The sequence below is a fragment of the Anolis carolinensis genome, chromosome 3 (assembly GCF_035594765.1).
Source record: "Anolis carolinensis isolate JA03-04 chromosome 3, rAnoCar3.1.pri, whole genome shotgun sequence".
NCBI classification, from domain to species: domain Eukaryota; kingdom Metazoa; phylum Chordata; class Lepidosauria; order Squamata; family Dactyloidae; genus Anolis; species Anolis carolinensis.
Window position 1 is genome coordinate 74,814,246 of NC_085843.1, and position 18,090 is coordinate 74,832,335.

Here is an 18,090-nt window from a genome sequence, read left to right on the forward strand (position 1 = left end):
TGATTGGTTGTGGCAAAAATGCCCATGTTTCCATCATTAATGTAGGTAATTTCCATGTCAGTGCTTTGGTGAATCCTCACTGGGTTTTATTTTTGTTTAAAAACACTATCCAAAGTGTTGAACTTGGCCATGGAAATATCCTAGGAACTCTGGGATTGGCAGTGATATTTAGAAAGCTAGCTAGACAACTCCTAAAGGTAAAGGTTTCCCCTGACGTTAAGTCCAGTTGTGTCCGACTCTGGGGGTTGGTGCTCATCTCAATTTCTAAGCCAAAGAGCCGGCGTTGTCTGCAGATACCTCCAAGGTCATGTGGCCAGCATGACTGCATGGAACGCCATTACCTTCCCGCCAGAGCGGTACCTATTGATCTATTCACATTTGCATGTTTTCGAACTGCTAGATTGGCAGAAGCTGGAGCTAACAGCGGGCGCTTACTCTGCTCCCTGGGTTTGAACCTGGGACCTTTGGTCTGCAAGTTCAGCATCTCAGCGCTTTAACACACTGAGCCATCGGAGGCTCCATAGACAACTCCTATGCCTCACTAAAATTCAACTCCCAGGATAAGATATTACCATGACAATTAAAGTGAAATGTAGTCCTATATTTTCATAGCGGGAATGCCGCCCTTGACTCATATAGAATTTCCATCAAATTTAGTCTTACAATCAAGTGAGCACATATGACATGGCAGTTGACTCTCACAAATATGTGTGTATGTGGGTATTCATTATTCTAATATGAAGATCAATTTCAACAAGTTGGTGGGTGAATTGATGTCTTCATATTCTTCATTTTTCTGTTTTGCTCTCTGCCTTTACAATGAGGAAGAGATTGGAAAAGTTCATTTTTGGAGTCTTTTGTAGAAGGTGACAGCAATTCTATGACTTGTAGTCCAAAACAGTAACTTCTCCAAGTTCTGGGTCACATCCATTGTTAAAAAAAAATCAGTCAATAGATTTTGGCATCATAAAAGCTTTTTTGTGTGTGTGGAAGGGGCAATTTGAGAAAACAGCAAGTCACTTCTGGTGTGAGATTATTTATTTATTTATTTATTTATTTATTTACGGAACTTTTACCCGCCTTTCTCAACCCTGGAGGGGACTCAAAGCGACTTCACAACATGGAACTGGCCCAGGGGACACTTGAATGTTTTGGATGTTTTTACCATCCTTGTGGGAGGCTTCTCTCACGTTCCTGCATGGAGCTGGAGCTGATAGAGGGAGCTCATCCAAGCTCTCTCCATGTTGGATTTGAACCAGCAACCTTCAGGTCAGCAACCCAACCTTCAACCAGTAATGTGGAATTTCAAAATGGAACTTTTGTTCTGGACATCAGGTGAAAAACAAACTAATGATAAATATATCTGATAAGAATCTGATACTATCAGATACGAATACAATGGCATTAGAAGTGCCTATGCATGATAGAATGTCATTATTACTATCATCACCAAAACTACAGCAGGAATGTACACAGACACTTTCAATGCTTTCTGTCAATTTGCTAAAAGGTAGATATGGCCTTAGGCCACATGACAAATCCCAAACTCAAGCAGAGACACAAACCCAATTCTTCCACCAAACCCAGTACTTCAAAACATTTTTCTACACCAATTTTCTCAGAAAAGTACAGGCAGTCCCCAAGTTACAAACATCCGACTTATAAACAACTCAAAGTTAAAAACAGAAGTGAGACAACAGAAAGTGAGGAGAATCTACCCCTCGGAAGGGAAATTCACTCCTGAAAGTGTTATTATTAGGAAAAGGGGTCTCCACTGAAGCTTTATCACCAATCCTTGTTTCCACAGCAAGCAAATTCTTTCAAAGTCCAATTATCACAGAGACAGAAAGTGAGGTGAAAACTTCTGAAGAAACACCACAAGGGTGTTAACCCTTCCCTGTGCTATCCAAAAATAATATTTGGGTGTAGTTACACTTAAAAAATGTACCTGTTCAGACTTACATACAAATTCAACTTAAGAACAAACCTTCAGAACCTATCTTGTTTGTACCTGGGGACTGCCTGTATTTACTATTAAAAGTTACAAAAACTGAAATAGAGTGATAGAAAAATAATCAGGGATGAAATTGTTGAAATGACATCACTAGAATGAAAGCCTTTGTTGCCTGTGTTGCTGGGACTGGAATATGGAAATCCTAAACATTTGCACACATGTGCACACATGTCTGTGTCCATAATACCATAATGGTGTTATTATGACACTGAAATATTGGTATGGACAGTAAAAGTATCCTAGAAGTGAGTACTGTTGGGTGAGTGGGCTTATTAACAAAAGACCCTTCCCATAAATGTACAGCAGAGTAACTTCTTAGCAGTTGTGTGACCTAGCACCAGTAGCCAAGTGACAAAAAGAACAAAAACACACAGACCAATGTTATATCTTCCTTAGGAAGCTTTTCTTTGTAGTAAAATAATATGATTGCACTATACAAGCTTTCCATAACACAAATGAAGTTCTTTATACTTCCTTCTTTGCTTCTAGGCTGGACTTCTTTCTCATGCAGATAAATAGCTTTGCTCTCACAGAGCCTTCTCTCACACCGAACTTACACAGGAGCTTTACACACAAGGCCTTCACACTGGAGCTTCACACATGAGGCTTCTTACACTGAGGCCTTTTCTCACATAGAGGCCTACAAAGTTACAGTCACACCTGCTTATATTGAACAATAGCTTTTGCTGCATCATTGCATTCGTTTAAACCTTCCAGTGCTTGTGTTGTGAATGCGCCTTCAGAGACTGTGAATGATAGTGGTGGGATCAGGAGAGGAAGGAAAAACCCTTGCGAGGAGGGCTTGTTGGAGGATTTGTTTAGGAAAAGGGTCAGGGAGACTGATGGGGAGTCTTCTGAGGAGGATTCATGTGGGGATCCTGAGGTAGAAATGGATGCTGGGGAACAGGTGTTAACAGAGGAATTGGGCACAGACTGGGCACGGGCACCAGAGATGCTTGGGGACGAATCGGAGCCCATGGATACTGCTGATGCTGGGGAAGCTTGGGTGTCCTCAGAAGCAGATCCCACTTGGTCTGCTTGGAGGAATGAGAGGGGGTCCACAGGTGTGGATAGAGTTGGGCATGGGCAGGATGATTGGGAATCTGATGAGGAATTCGGAACACCTGACCCAAGGGCATTGGCTGTGTGGAGTTCTGATTCAGATTAAGAAGTTGAGACACCTGCTCTTTGGGCGTGAATAGTTTGGACGCCCAGGGAGACCTGGATATATTGGGGTTGTTTGGCCATTATACCTTGCGTGTGGCAAGGTGTTGCTGGGCGTCATTGGGTTTCCTGTGTATGTTACTGAAGACTGGACTGGGACTTTGCAACGGATCTGCTGTTCCCCCTCGTTGCTTTGGCTCTCTGTGCCATTTCGTGTTGTGACCTTCTTGGATGACTTCAACCTCTCGGACCTTGGACCTTGGACTGGAACTTGACTCGGCTTTGCTCTTCGCTCTCAATCCGTGGCTTGGCGTCATTCTCTATTCCGTGGCTGTCTGCTGTTGCTGACTACTACCTTCACTCCTGATACCGACGCTGTCTGCTTATCCCGACTTCGGACCGGCTTGACAACGTTCTCCCGCTCTGCTCCTTAACTCCAGGCTTGGCGTTTGCTTCTGCAGCAGCTTGGCGTTGCTGGTTTATCCCGACTTCGGACCGGCTTGACGACGCTTTCCCGCTCTGCTCCTTTAACTCTTGGTTTGGTGTATGTTCCAGCAGCGGTTGCTGCGAGCTCGCCAGCGTCTCGCTGTTTCGCTGGCTTTGCTGCTCTCAACTGAGAGTTCCCTAGCTCAGTTTGGGCGTTTGTTTGTTTTGAACTCCTTTTTGTACTTTTGAATTTTGGGAAAGGTTTGTGGGCTTCAATACTGCTTGCTTTAGTTCATGCCTCCATTTTTCAGCCCATTGTGAACTTTTGGGTCAAGTTCTAGAACTTTAAATTTAACCCAGATTAAATCTTTGGCTAATCTGGAATATTTGCCAGTTCTTGTTTTTTGGGGTTTTACCCGCTTGTTCTACTTAATAACACTGAAAGTTAAGTGTTTTAAGTCTTTTTAGTTTGTTGAGCTATTTTTTGGACTGTTGCTTTAATAAACTCTATTTTGCTCTCTAATTGGCGTCTGACTTTTGACAGCTTGACTTACATTTTTGTAATTAAAAATATCTAGTTAATTTTTAATATTTCTGACAAGTACCTCAAGGTTTCAGTTATTTAAATAGATCAGCTTTAATTAATTTTTATATGCTTGTAGAACATGACACCAATTGCTGTCACTATGTGGCAGGCTTTCCTAACAAAAAGAAAAGCTGCAGCCAGAGCTGATGCATTTATATCTTTAGGAAGTTTTACATGAGTCAAGGCATGATAAGAAAAAAGAGTTGCTGGGCAAAACTATTGCTTCTCTCTGCAGGGCTCCAAAAGCCTCAAAAATCTTGTCCTTCCGGGTCAGTTTGTGTAGATGAACAAACATAAAATACAGGCAGTACCCATGTTACAAACAGATAGGTTTTGTAGGTTTGTTCTTAAGTTGATTTTGTATGTAAGTTGGAACAGGTACATTTTTAATTGTAACTCCAGCCGTGTGTGTGTGTGTGTGTGTGTGTGTGTGTATGTGTTGGAGAGCATACGGAAGAGTTAACACCCCTGTAGTGTTTGTTTTGCTATCTGTGCCCCTGTTCAGAAGATTTCACCTCACTTTCTGTCCCTGTAATTATTGGATTTTGAAAAAATTGGCTTGCTGTTGAAAGAAGAATTGGTGATAAAGTTTCAGTGGGGACACCTTTCCGCCATGATAACTCTTTTCAGGAGTGAATTTCCCTTTCTAGGGGTAGATTTCTCTCACTTCCTGTTGTTTCACCCCTTTTCCTAACTATGAGTTGTTTGTACATCAGATGTTTGCAACTGCTACAGCTTTGCTTAGTTTGTGTGTTTTACCCTCCTTTCTATCTTGGACATACAGTGTTCCCTCACTTATCGTGGGAGTTATGTTCCCGGACCACCCGCAATAAGTGTAAATCTGCAAAGTAGGGACACTATATTTATTTCAATATTTATATATTATTTTAGGAGTTATACACTAGTTTAAGTCTTTATCACCTAATTGTATGTTGATAAATCGCCTCCTTCTTCTCCCGTTGCCGCTTGGGCTCCTTTTCTCTCCCTTTGGCTTCTCCTTCCTCCCTTCCTTAGGCTGTAAATTGTAATTTTTTATGATTTATAATATTCTTTTAGAGTTTATAGAAAAACCGCAAAACAGCGAGTACACGACAAGTGAACCGTGAAGTAGTGAGGGAACACTGTACTCTGATGTTGCTTGATCCCATGAATTCCAGTTTTCATCTCTGAAATGTTGGAGAATCACTGTTGAATCTCTGCAGATTAAAAAAATTGCTTTATCTGACTCATTATTTTTATTATCTGCATCCTTAGAGCGTAAATGGAGCCCCTGGTGGCGCAGCAGATTAAGGTCAGTGGTTTGAATCTGGGAAGCAAGGTGAGCTCCCACTGTTAGCCCCAGCTTCTGCCAGCCTAGCAGTTCAAAAAGATGCAAACGTGAGTAGATCAACAGGTACCACTCTGACAGAAAGGTAACGGCGCTCCATGCAGTCATACCGGCCACATGAACTTGGAGGTGTCCATGGACAACAACAGCTCTTTTGCTTGGAAATGGAGATGAGCCCCAACCCGTAGAGTTGGACACGACTAGACTTAATGTCAGGGGAAAACCTTTACCTTTACTAGACCGTAAATGTTGCCCTATATGGGTTTTTTGATCTGATGTATGTCTGTGTTCTACTTATTTTTAAAATATGTTTATATATACCACATTCCTAAAGCAGAATAAAACAATACTGAACAACTGCAAAATAGTATTAAACAATTCAAAAAGATAATATGGAGCAGTCTCCAACTGAATAACACCAATCAGGCTATGATCACTGGATTTTAAAAGCTTTTATTGGGGGAAATGTATGCTTCAAGTTGGGAAGCATGTAATGAAGTTGAAGCGAGGAGTGACATTTTTCCCACTAACGTTTCTAAGAGAAAGAAGACCATGATTTAACTTAAATTTATCATTTCCATGAAATAATTAAATAAGCTGAATCCAGGCAAAAAGAGAGCCTGTGGCCCGACTGCTTGGAGTATTTACACATGAGCTACATTTTTTGCCCGCCAGTACATTTAGGTTACAATGATGAACTTTGTCCTTTTGGCACAGAGATCTCTGCTGACCTGAAAAGATCATTATTACATTATGTAACACAAAAGTTGCTGTGTCTGAGTGGAATGAAAAATCTAAAAACCACAACAGGGAAATCCTTTATTACAGGGAATCCATATTCTCCCACTGCCCAAACCTGGCAGAAACCGTCTCAATTAATCCTCCAATATCCCTCCCTCCTTTTTCAGCTCCTTTAAAATTATTCAATTTTCTCTTTCCTTTTCCCACTTTCCCCTTTCCCCTAAGTTTACTTCAATTGCTGCAAACTGATTTCAAAGAACGAAAGTAGTTAGCAATCACTCAGTTCAGTTGAGACAGAGCCACAGAGGGAAGAAGAGGAGAAATCTTGCCCTTCCCAGTAGGCTGATGCACAAGTAAACTGTTGTAAGATCTAGGTTGTTTGTTCTGGTCTGGAAAATATGAGAATCCAGAAGGCCTACCTGAATTTCATTCCTCACCATTTGATGGAGCTGTTGGGAAATGCAATTCAACAATATCTGCAGGTCCAAACATATTCCTACTTCTGCTCTATTATGTTAAACTCACTAGTAATGTTGCTTACAAAATAATGACCAAGGTTTTGAGCCCCCCCCCCCCAGAATGCTTGATCAGGTTGCCTGTTAAATATAATTGATACACATAATAAAAGTGAAGATCTGTATGTGTGTATGTGGCATGGGTGTCTGCTCACACAGTCAGTCTCCAGCCTCCATAAACAGGCTATAGTTCCCAGTGCTGTGGAGCCACCAATTCACTACCTCCCAGGACATTGCAGGTTACAGCGAGCACATCCCAGTGTTCCTTTCTGTTTCTATTTGCATGACCCTGGCCAAATGCCTCTCCCTTAACCCTTTCCTACCCTTTCCTATAAAAGGTAAAGGTAAAGGATTTCCCCTGACATTGAGTCCAGTCGTGACCGACTCTGGGGGTTGGTGCTCATCTCCATTTCTAAGCCGAAGAGCTGGCATTGTCCGTAGATACCTCCAAGGTCATGTGACCGGCATGACTGCATGGAGCGCCGTTACCTTCCCGCCGAAGCGGTACCTATTGATCTACTCACATTTGCATGTTTTTGAACTGCTAGGTTGGCAGAAGCTGGGGCTAACAGCGGGCGCTCATTCCGCTCCCGGGATTTGAACCTGGGACCTTTCGGTTTGCAAGTTCAGCAGCTCCGCGCTTTAACACACTGTGCCACCAGGGGCCCCTCCCTTTCCTATGGCACACAGCAAACAAAGGAACTGATCAGCAACTGAACATACTAGAGAGAGAGGTTTGGGGAGAATACACCATGATTTCTAGGAGTTGTAGGGCCTGGGATGTATAATTCACATGCAGTCTAAGAGCACTCTGAACCCCACCAATGATGGACCTGAAACACACAGACCCAACATGGCCAAATTTGCATACTGGCGGGGTTTGAGGATGACTGACTGTGTCATCCAGGAGTTGTAGTTCACTCATATTCAGAGAACGCTGAACCCATCTGATGACTGATCTGGGCCAAACCTGGCACACAAATTCAACATGGCCAACTGGGAATACTGGTGGACTTTGGGGGGTGATTGACCTTTAACTCTGGGAGTTATAGTTCACCTGTATTCCATGAGCCTATTGTGGTTCAGTCTGATGATGAAGGGGGATTTGAAAGGAGATTTGGGTTTGAGCAGTCTGTTCCAGGAAATGTGGAACAGCAATTTGAACAGCAGTTTGTCCCTGGGAATGTTGACGATTCTGAAATGCAGGTGGATTCGGAAAGTGTTGATGGCTTAGAAAGACAGACAAAACAGGGGAATGTTGAAAGCTCTGAGTTTAGCATAGATGCTGCTGAAGTTTGTGATAAGAATGACCTTTCATGGGAGTCTGAGAATTGTCAATATCAACAAAGCCCAGATGGGAATGAGGGGGATGAATTTGTGTTAGACAGGGATTCCAGGTTGAAGTTGAGATCGGGCTCCAGATGCTCCGTGAGAATTGGAGGCAAGCGTGGGGGGGGGGGGGGGGGCTAGAGCTCAGAGAAATCATAGAATCATAGAATCATAGAATAGTAGAGTTGGAAGAGACCACATGGGCCATCCAGTCCAACCCCCTGCTAAGAAGCAGGAAATCGCATTCAAAGCACCCCCGACAGATGGCCATCCAGCCTCTGCTTAAAAGTCTCCAAAGAAGGAGCCTCCCCCACGGCCCCGGGGAGAGAGTTCCACTGTCGAACAGCTCTCACAGTGAGGAAGTTCTTCCTGATGTTCAGGTGGAATCTCCTTTCCTGTAGTTTGAAGCCATTGTTCCGTGTCCTAGTCTGCAAGCTAGAAATGTGTTTCTAGCTTGCAGGGAGGTTTTAAAGGAGATGTAATTTGGAAAGATTTCAGTCAGAGCAACATCACTGTTGGAGATTCAACTCTTGCTTAGTTTTGGTTCATGCCTCATCTCATGTTTGGAATCTGTGTTTGGATTATACTTTTGAGGTCCTGTTTTCTGGTTTGGATTATTGTTTTCTTTACTGCTTTTTATTAAGTTTTGCTATTCTTTATCAATAAACTGAAAAACTCAAGTCTGCTGTGGTGGAGTATGTGTGTTGTAGCAAGGTGAACCAGCGCTGAGGTGCGACAGAGCCCTCTGATCCCCACCAATGACAGATCTGGACCAAACTTGGTACACAGACCCAACACTGCCAACTTGGGGTGGTGTTGTGGCTCAGCCATCATGGTCCAGGTTTCATCAAGTGTTAGAGTTAGAAACAGATGAGGCGATGGAATTGGAGGACATTCCTACATCAGTTCCCAGCCCCATGGCCTTGTAGATGCCGGATATTGTGGAATCACAGGATCCGCTAATTGACTAACATTCCGAAATCTCTCCAGTGTTACCCATACCAGATGGTACAGACTTGGGGGAGAATGGAATTTTAATCGGAGAGATTTTGTTACAAAAGATAGGAGCAAGAAACAAGGAGTGAGAAGAAGTCGGAGACTCGCTCCCAAATTGGATAATGATTAATTTTCCCATGAGAACTTTGTGGGTCCTGTACTCCCTAATTCTTGCATATTTGGGATTCTGTTAAAAGTACTCCTCACTCTATTCTCATTGCGGTGTTAACTTTGCCTTTCCTCGGAAGAGGTTCCAGTTTCCAGCTCCTTGCCTTGACTCCTGAATCTGTGCCAAGTTCCCAGTTCCAGGCAAGCTGCGTAGAGCTGCGACTCCCGAGTAGACCTTGCCTTGTTACCGTGACTTCCTTGTTCCTGAATCGAGATTGACTCTGCCTTGTTTACCTTGCTTCCTTGTTTTGCTACGGGACTTTTCAAGAGGATTTGCAGTGCATTGTTCCTGCTATTGTTTCATGGACAAACTTTGATTTCTTAAAGGAAGCTATCGAGCTTCACTTGTGGATTACAAATTGGATATTGATGAACTCTTCCTGAATTGCAATAGACTATATATTATGGACTATTTCTTACTCTGACTTTCCACCTTAAATGCACATAGACATATATATACTCTGCTTCAATAAACAGCTTGTGTGTTATATTGGCTCCTGCCTAGTTTTCGGGTCCTCGTGCTGGCTTGGGGTGCAACAGGTGGCATCAGAGAGTTATAGTTCACCCATATTCAGAGAACACTGAACCCATCTGATGAGGGATCTGGACCAGACTTGGCACACAGACCCAACATGACTAACTGTAAATACTGGCAGGCTTTGCAAGTGACTGACCTTGGCATAAGAGTTATAGTTCACCCATATTCAGAGAACACTGAACCCATTTGATGAGGGATCTGGACCAATCTTGGCACACAGATCCAACATGACTAACTGTAAATACTGGCAGGCTTTGCAGGTGACTGACCTTGGCATCAGAGAGTTATAGTTCACCCGTATTCAGAGAACACTGAACCCAGTAGAAGGCGGATCTGGATCAAATGTGGCACACAGACCCAACATGGCCAACTGTGAATACTGGGGGAGTTTTGAGAGGGTTGACCCAAGATTTTTGGAATTGTAGTTCACTCACAATCTTATGCATTTTCTAATGGGAGCGCATTCATAAAAAACAAAATCAAAGACTGATGTTTTTAAAAAAGAAATAATGTAACATATGACCAAACAGATATTACCTAACATCCAAAAACAAACAATGCCCTTTTCAAATAACCTGTGTATTGCCGGGTACCCAAGGCAAAACAGAGAGGAAAAAAGCTACACATCCAGTTGAAGCCCAGGCAGGTGCAAAATTTGGGGTTCAGGGAATTTTAAGAGAGGCCAAGGCTGCAATTTTAAACTCACTTACTTGGGAACAATCTTCGTTGTGTAACACAAATGCTGTTGCATCAGGCTTGTTTACTCCACTTCTGCGTAAACATACTTAAGATTGCACTGCAAAGTTGCAGGCCTATGACCATTTGCTCCCAAGTCTCAACTCAGCCATTGAAACCCCATTGAATGACCTTGGACAAATGACAGTCCTTCAGACTCAGAGTAGGGCAAAGGCAAATGTTGCTGATCAAATCTTGCCAAGAAAATTCCATGACAGACTTGCCTTAAGGTCACCATAAAAAAGCTTCAAAGCATACAATAACAAATGTGCACAGAATCAGGGTTGACTTTACTGTGCAAAGTACAGTCAGCCCTCCACATTTACTGGAGTTAAGGATTCAAGCCCCCCCCCCCCCCCATGAAATTGAAAAATTGTGAATACAAAAATGCTATTGTATTATCTGAGTAAAAACCTCTGGGACTTTTTAAGTCCATCAGCACTATTTTAGTCAACCTCTGCTGGAAGCTGATCACAGAATTGCTAGACCTAGAGATCCCTAGAAAGAACATTTTAATCAAATCCACAATTAATGAAATCCATAAAAATCAGACACCAAGAATGTAGAGGATGACTTTACTCTGGAAAAATACTGCCTTCAGTATCTGTCACCACCAACTCCATGAACTTTAGCTTTCTTTTTAAAGTCCACAGAAAAATATTTATAAATATTAGAATGAAGCCAGAGTATCCTGGTTTGGTTTCAGAATGAGAGAAGAAAATGATTTTTTAAAAAGAAAAGAAACAAAGCTTGTAATGGTGGGTTGCTATGAGTTTTCCGGGCTGTATGGCCATGTTCCAGAAACATTCTCTTCTGACGTTTCGCCTACATTTATGGCAGGCATCCTCAGAGGTTGTGAGGTCAGACCTCTGAGGATGCCTGCCATAGATGCAGGTGAAACGACAGGAGAGAATGCTTCTAGAACATGGCCATACAGCCCAGAAAGCCCACAGCAGTGATTCCAGCCATTAAAGGCTTCAATAACACTTTAAAAGGTGATTTTTCAATTACAGCTCATAAAATCTTCCTACACAGAAATCAAGGAAACAATAGGCTCCAAAGTAAAAATTGCAAAATCTTTACTTTGGTGCAGTGGGTTAAACTCTTGTGTGGGCAGGACTGGTGACTTGAAGGTTGGGTTGCTGAACTGAAGGTTGCCGGTTAGAATCCAACCGGGGAGAGCGCAGATAAGCTCCCTCTATCAGCTCTAGCTCCATGCGGAGACATGAGAGAAGTCTCCCACAAGGATGATAAAAACATGAAAACATCTAGGCACCCCCTGGGCAACATCCTTACAGATGGCAAATTCTCTCACACCAGAAGCAACTTGCAGTTTCTCAAGTTGCTCCTGACATGGGGAAAAATGGCAAAATCTGCTATTCATTAAATTTATGTAACACAAGGTGGTCACTTAGATTAGATTTTTGCTAAATACAAAAGGATTGGAGATTGGACAAAGAAAGAACAACAGATCCCTTTATTTGCAAACGTACAATCTAACAAAGAAGCCACTTGTGAGTTGAGCCTACATATATTGTCATGGCTTTTTTATTAGAGTGGCAAACAATCCATAAGAGCTCAACAATGGATGCGGGGATTTTTAAAACTCCTCCCCAAAACTGCCCACTGATTAAAACACTATCCTGGATTCTGTTGTAACACAACAGTTTTCTATCGTCTAATTTTTGCTTATCTATGGTAAGCTTTGAATTTCTCACTCGGAGAATACTTCATTATACCCAGCAGCCTCTTCTTCCTTAAATAAGAATATTGCGTTCTACACCCACCACTATGAAGGCATGCCTAGGAAATCTCGGTCCTTATTTGCCCTGGAGAAATGCCAGCCGTTTTACTTTGTGTAGGTTTAATCTTCTAATCTGATTCTATTGCTCCACCCAGTTTCTCATCCTTCATTGCAGTTGCTTTCAAGAAAAGTCCTTGAGAGAAATACCTTGAGATCAATGAGGGTTTAAGGGAATTCTAGAACTGCTGGAATGAACTAGTAAGAGCCTCCTTGTGGAGAGAAAAAGTGATGAAGAGGAGGAGGAGGACAGTTTGCCACCGTAGTAATTAGATCTAGAGAATAATGGTTATCAGAAGTCAAGCTTTGTTGTTATACAGAAGTTCAGGAAACATCAACATACTTTCCAGACAACTGGGGGGGGGGGGGTACCATTTGTACTACAGTTAATACCATCTTATCAATTCCGAGCATAATATTATCTTCTGCCCATTTTCCCCTTCTGATAAGTACCATATAGGGTTGAAGCCTAGGTGCCCTGACTAAATTAAATGGAGGGGAATATGAAAAGAGGACAGTATTATAATCCAAGGCTGGAGTTAAAATTGCTAGAAGAAACATTAACAACCTTAGATATTCAGGTGATATCATTTTAATGGCTGAAAGTGAGGAAGAGCTGAGGAGCCTTGTCATCAAGGTGAAAGAAGAAAGTGCAAAAGCCGGGCTGCAATTAAACACCAAGAAAACCAAGATTATGGCAACCAGACCAATTGATAACTGGCAAATAGAGGGAGAAAACACGGAAGCAGTGACAGACTTTATATTTTTAGGCGCGAAGATTACTGCAGATGCAGACTGCAGCCAGGAAATCAGAAGACTTCTCGGGAGGAGAGCAATGACCAACCTCAACAAAATAGTGAAGAGTCGAGACATCACACTGGCAACAAAGGTTCGCATAGTTAAACAAATGGTATTCCCCATAGTAACCTATGGATGTGAGAGCTGGACCATAAGGAAGGCTGAGTGAAGGAAGGTAGATGCTTTTGAACTGTGGTGTTGGAGGAAAATTCTGAGAGAGCCTTGGACAGCAAGAAGATCCAACCAGTTCATACTCCAGGAAATAATGCCCGGCTGCTCACAGGAGGGAAGGATATTAGAGGCAAAGATGAAGTACTTTGGCCACATCATGAGACGACAGGAAAGCTTGGAGAAGACAATGATGCTGGGGAAAATTGAAGGAAAAAGGAAGAGTGGTCGGCCAAGGGTAAGATGGATGGATGGTATCCTTGAAACGACTGGCTTGACCTTGAAGGAGCTGAGGGTGGCCATGGCCGTCAGGGAGCTCTGGCGTGGGCTGGTCCATGAGGCCACGAAGAATCAGAACTGACTGAACGAATAAACAACATTATAATGTAGGAATTTCATCAGATTCCCCCCCACACACATCTTCCTTGAAACTACATTTTCACCAGATTGGTGCCCTCCTGTTGTTATGGACCACAACTCCAGTCATCTCAAACCAGTATGCCTTAGTTTGCATAAGTGAATCACAGAGACCTAGTCAGCGTTCACTGACTATAGTGTCACCATGTAAATTAGTAATTGCTGATCTAACACTGCCACAGCCCACATTTCCAAATATCTTCTCAAACTCATACCTTATAGTACAAATAGTTGACAGGACATACTGGAACCAATAAGAAATGAAAATCATGAGGTAGTATTCGGGCACAGGGATTAACATAAAAAAATTATGCATGCACTTTGGGAGAATGATGGCCACACCTTCATTTAAAACTGGATGTGCAACAGAGCCTTTGGCCCAAGCAAGAAGGGGTGCCTCATCATTTTACCATTGTGGGATAATTCACTCTTTCTTGTTTGAATGCTAAATTATCAGAACAAATACTTCCTTATGGAAAAATGGCAGTATCTCCATGAGCTTCACTCTGATTTTGAACTGTAGGCCATGGGCTAGCAAGTCCATGTCATCATCACCACACATATTTTTAAGTACTGAATGAGGCATCACCTGAATTGATTGCTACTCATCCACCAGCTTGGTGCCCTCCTGGTGTTGGGCATGAATGGGTGAGACTTGTAACCTTATCAGGCAGGGGAAGAATTGGCAGCATGCTCCACTTCGCTGCCTCTTTAAGCATAGAGTCCACCGCCTCCCATTACACAACGCATAACTACTTCAGGTGGGGTTCCATGCTTAAAGGGGTGGCAAAGCAGAGCATGCCACTATGGCGGCAACATGGAAGACCTCCCATGTTCCATCAAGAACAATGGGGAGAAGCTGGACAATTGACATGGGATTCTCAGCTTCAAAGGGCTTCTATCAGCCGTGTGCCTTTCCACTGGGCCAGGCCTTTTCTCTCAGCACATTCACCCAGCTGAGTCAGTGTGATGAGAGGGGAGGAGAGGAAGGTGTTCAGCTGATAGGAGCCCTGAAAAAGCATATATCAGCCATGTGCCTTCCCACCGGGAAGTGTCAACTTTGCCTTTCTTCAGAAGAGGTTCCAGTTTCCAGCTCCTTGCCTTGCCTTCTGAATCCGTGCCGAGTTTCCAGTTTCAGGAGAGCCGTGCCGAGCTGCTACTCCCGAGTAGACCTTGCCTTGTTACCGCGAAGTCCTTGTTCCTGGATCGAGATTGATTCTGCTTTGTTTACCTTGCTTCTTTGACTTTGCTACAGGACTTCTCAAGCAGATTTCCAGTGCTTTGTTTTCCGCTATTGTTTCATGGACTAACTCTGATATCTAAGGAAAGCTATTGAGCTTTACTTGTAGATTACAAATTGGACATTGATAAACTCTTTCTAAATTGCAATAGACTATATATTATGGACTATTTCTTACTTTGACTTTCCACCTTAAATGCTCATAGACCTATATATTTACTCTGCTTCAATAAACAGCTTTTGTGTTATATTGGCTCCTGCCTGGTTTTCGAGTGCTCGTGCTGCCTTGAGGTGCAACATGTGCCCTCACAGGCATCTTTCACAATGGCACCTTTTATTTTATTTACATTGACAAAATTAAAACAGAAGATGACATTCATTGAAATTGACTTTCTAAGAGCACAAGGCAAATCATAACGACAAAATATCACAAGTCATAATATGTTCTAGGCTAAGTATTTCATGCTTTCTTTCATAATTTTTCACTGCTTTCAGTCCATGCCCTTTGCATTTTGAAGTATAAAGACTCAATTTATTCTCTCTCATAGCCATGTAAATAGTTTCAGTTGAGAGTCCTGTTGGATTTAATGCAACCAGCAGACCTTTTATTTCATAACCAGTCATTCTGGAAATCTGGTTTATATTAATGGAATTACTAGTTACTCAACTGCTTTTGAGTTAACATTCAAGGCCTCTTTCACCCAGTTGCCATTGCCTATAGTATACATGCCTGAATCTTAAGCCACTGATTCTTCTTTTTGAAAGGATAGCAAGGTGAACACACCAAGGCTCCACCTTTCAAAAAAGCAAAAAATATCTATTAAGAAAAATGCATTGAAAACAAGCCAATTTCAGAGTGGAAGTCATATACACGCCACATAAATGGTATTGTTGGGATTTCCAACTGATGAACACCAAACCTAAAATGAAAAAGAAAAGGCTTCACTATTATATTTTTTTCTTATTTTATTTTCTTAAGATAGGACTGTTTTCTGTATCTACCATATGGCATCTCTATAAAACTCTAATGCAACTTCAGCTCCCCAGAAGTAAAAGAAGGAAAATAAACTATCTTCAGTACTGTGGACCTCTATGACCCACAATAGAAACACCATAAATCCAAAAAATAATATTATATACCTATCAGAGGAGTCTATTATGTCAAAAGGCGCATCCTACCCCTCCAAAACCACCCACAAATGACTATCTTTTGTGGTGAACTAAAAGCCTTCTTCCGCATCTCAAGAGATACTTCAAACCATCTCATCACACAGGTAAAATTGCCCGTTCTACGACAGTTTCACCTCACTTCATGGACTGAGCCCACCAGATCCCATCAGATGATGTAGATCTGCTTCTGGCAGGGCTCCGTCGCTGACGTGTGGTGAAACTGTCGTAAGAGGCAGCAGCGAGAGCACAGGAACCTTTCCACAGTCTCATTTAGCGCAATGGAGAGAAGCCGGGTGACGATGAGGTAAGGGCCGGTACGGGATGCGGGGCGATGGGTTCCCCCGTCCCTCCACCGGATTTGCCACGATCCATTGTGAATTCCCCCGCTATTCCCCTCAATGTGGACCTCAATGTGATGAAGTCCAAATACAGTGTCACTAAATAGGACAACAGCTCACAAGCATCAGCTCAAAATACAATGATATACTTCCTAGGGACATAAAAATAAGCAATTCAGACAGACTCTTGTTAATTGGATCTTGTGATTGGATTTCTAAACAGATTGCTTCTGGTCCCATGCCACAATTAAGATGCTCAACAAATTAATTAACCACAATCTCAGCTGTAAAGAACACGATATGATCTTCACAGTTTCAGAAAGCTACGTGTTTGATGAAAATGATTTTTCTCCTCTCAAAGGTGCTATGCTGAAACTAAACAATACAATTATGGTTTTTAATACTACTGCTTTAGCACCTCTGTGTCTAGGTGTTCAGAATCCCTACCCACATCCTATCCCTCCAAACACACCCAACAAATGACAAAGTTTGTGGTGAACTAAAAACTACATCTCCAGCAATTCTTCAAAGGCAGCGTCACTAAATAGGACAACAGCTCACAAGCGTCACCTCAAAACACAATGCTATACTTCCCAGGTTCATAAAAAGAAGAAATTTGCACAGACTCCTGTTAATTGAATCTTGGAATTGGATTTCTAAACAGATTGCTTCTGCTGCTATGCCACAACTAAGATGCTCAACAAGAGTCACAATTAACCACAGTCTTCACTGTAAGGAACACAATACGATCTCCACGGTTTCAGAAAGCTATGCATTTGATGAAATTTATTTTTCTCAGTCTCAACAAAACAATACAATTATGATTTTAAATTCTACTGCTATGGCATCTCTACATCTGGTGTTCAAAATCCCTCCTCGTAGAGGCTCACCATGTCAATGTTGGATGCACAAAATGTGAATGAGAAGCCATAGTACCATCAGGGATGAATTAGAGAAAATGCAGCAAATAGAGGCTCCTTCTACACTGACATATACAGTAATCCGGATAAGCAAAGCAGATAATTCACATTATCTGCTTTGAACTGGATTATATGAGTCTATACTGCTTTGAACTGGATTATATGAGTCTATACTGGTTTTTAGAAGGGGCCACAAGGACCTCTGTATTAATTTGGGTTTTCACAACTCAAATAAGATGGCAGCTTTTAGTTTTGTTTCAGATGAAGAAGAAAACTGCATGGTAAATTTAGTCAAAACATATTGGAAAATGTATGCTTTGAGGAAGAACTTGGAGGAGAGCTTCTAAGGTTGGCTCTACACTACCATATAATCCAGATTATTAAACCAGACAATCCACATTATCTGCTTTGAACTAGATTATATGAGTCTACAATGCCATATAATCCAGTTCAAAGCAGATAATCTGAATTTTATATGGCAGTGTAGAAGGAGCCTAAGTCATGCTAACAAGCAAGCAACTCAAATTTTATAGGGCCAGTAAATCCTCTATAGAGTGTGACAGAGCTCAACAAAATGTACAATGCCCTGGGTTACACTAATATGACACCTGACGAAAACATTGGTTAATGGCAATCATTTTGTTTGTGATCTCGTGTGACGAAGCAATTATATAACTATCATCATACGTATTCTGGATT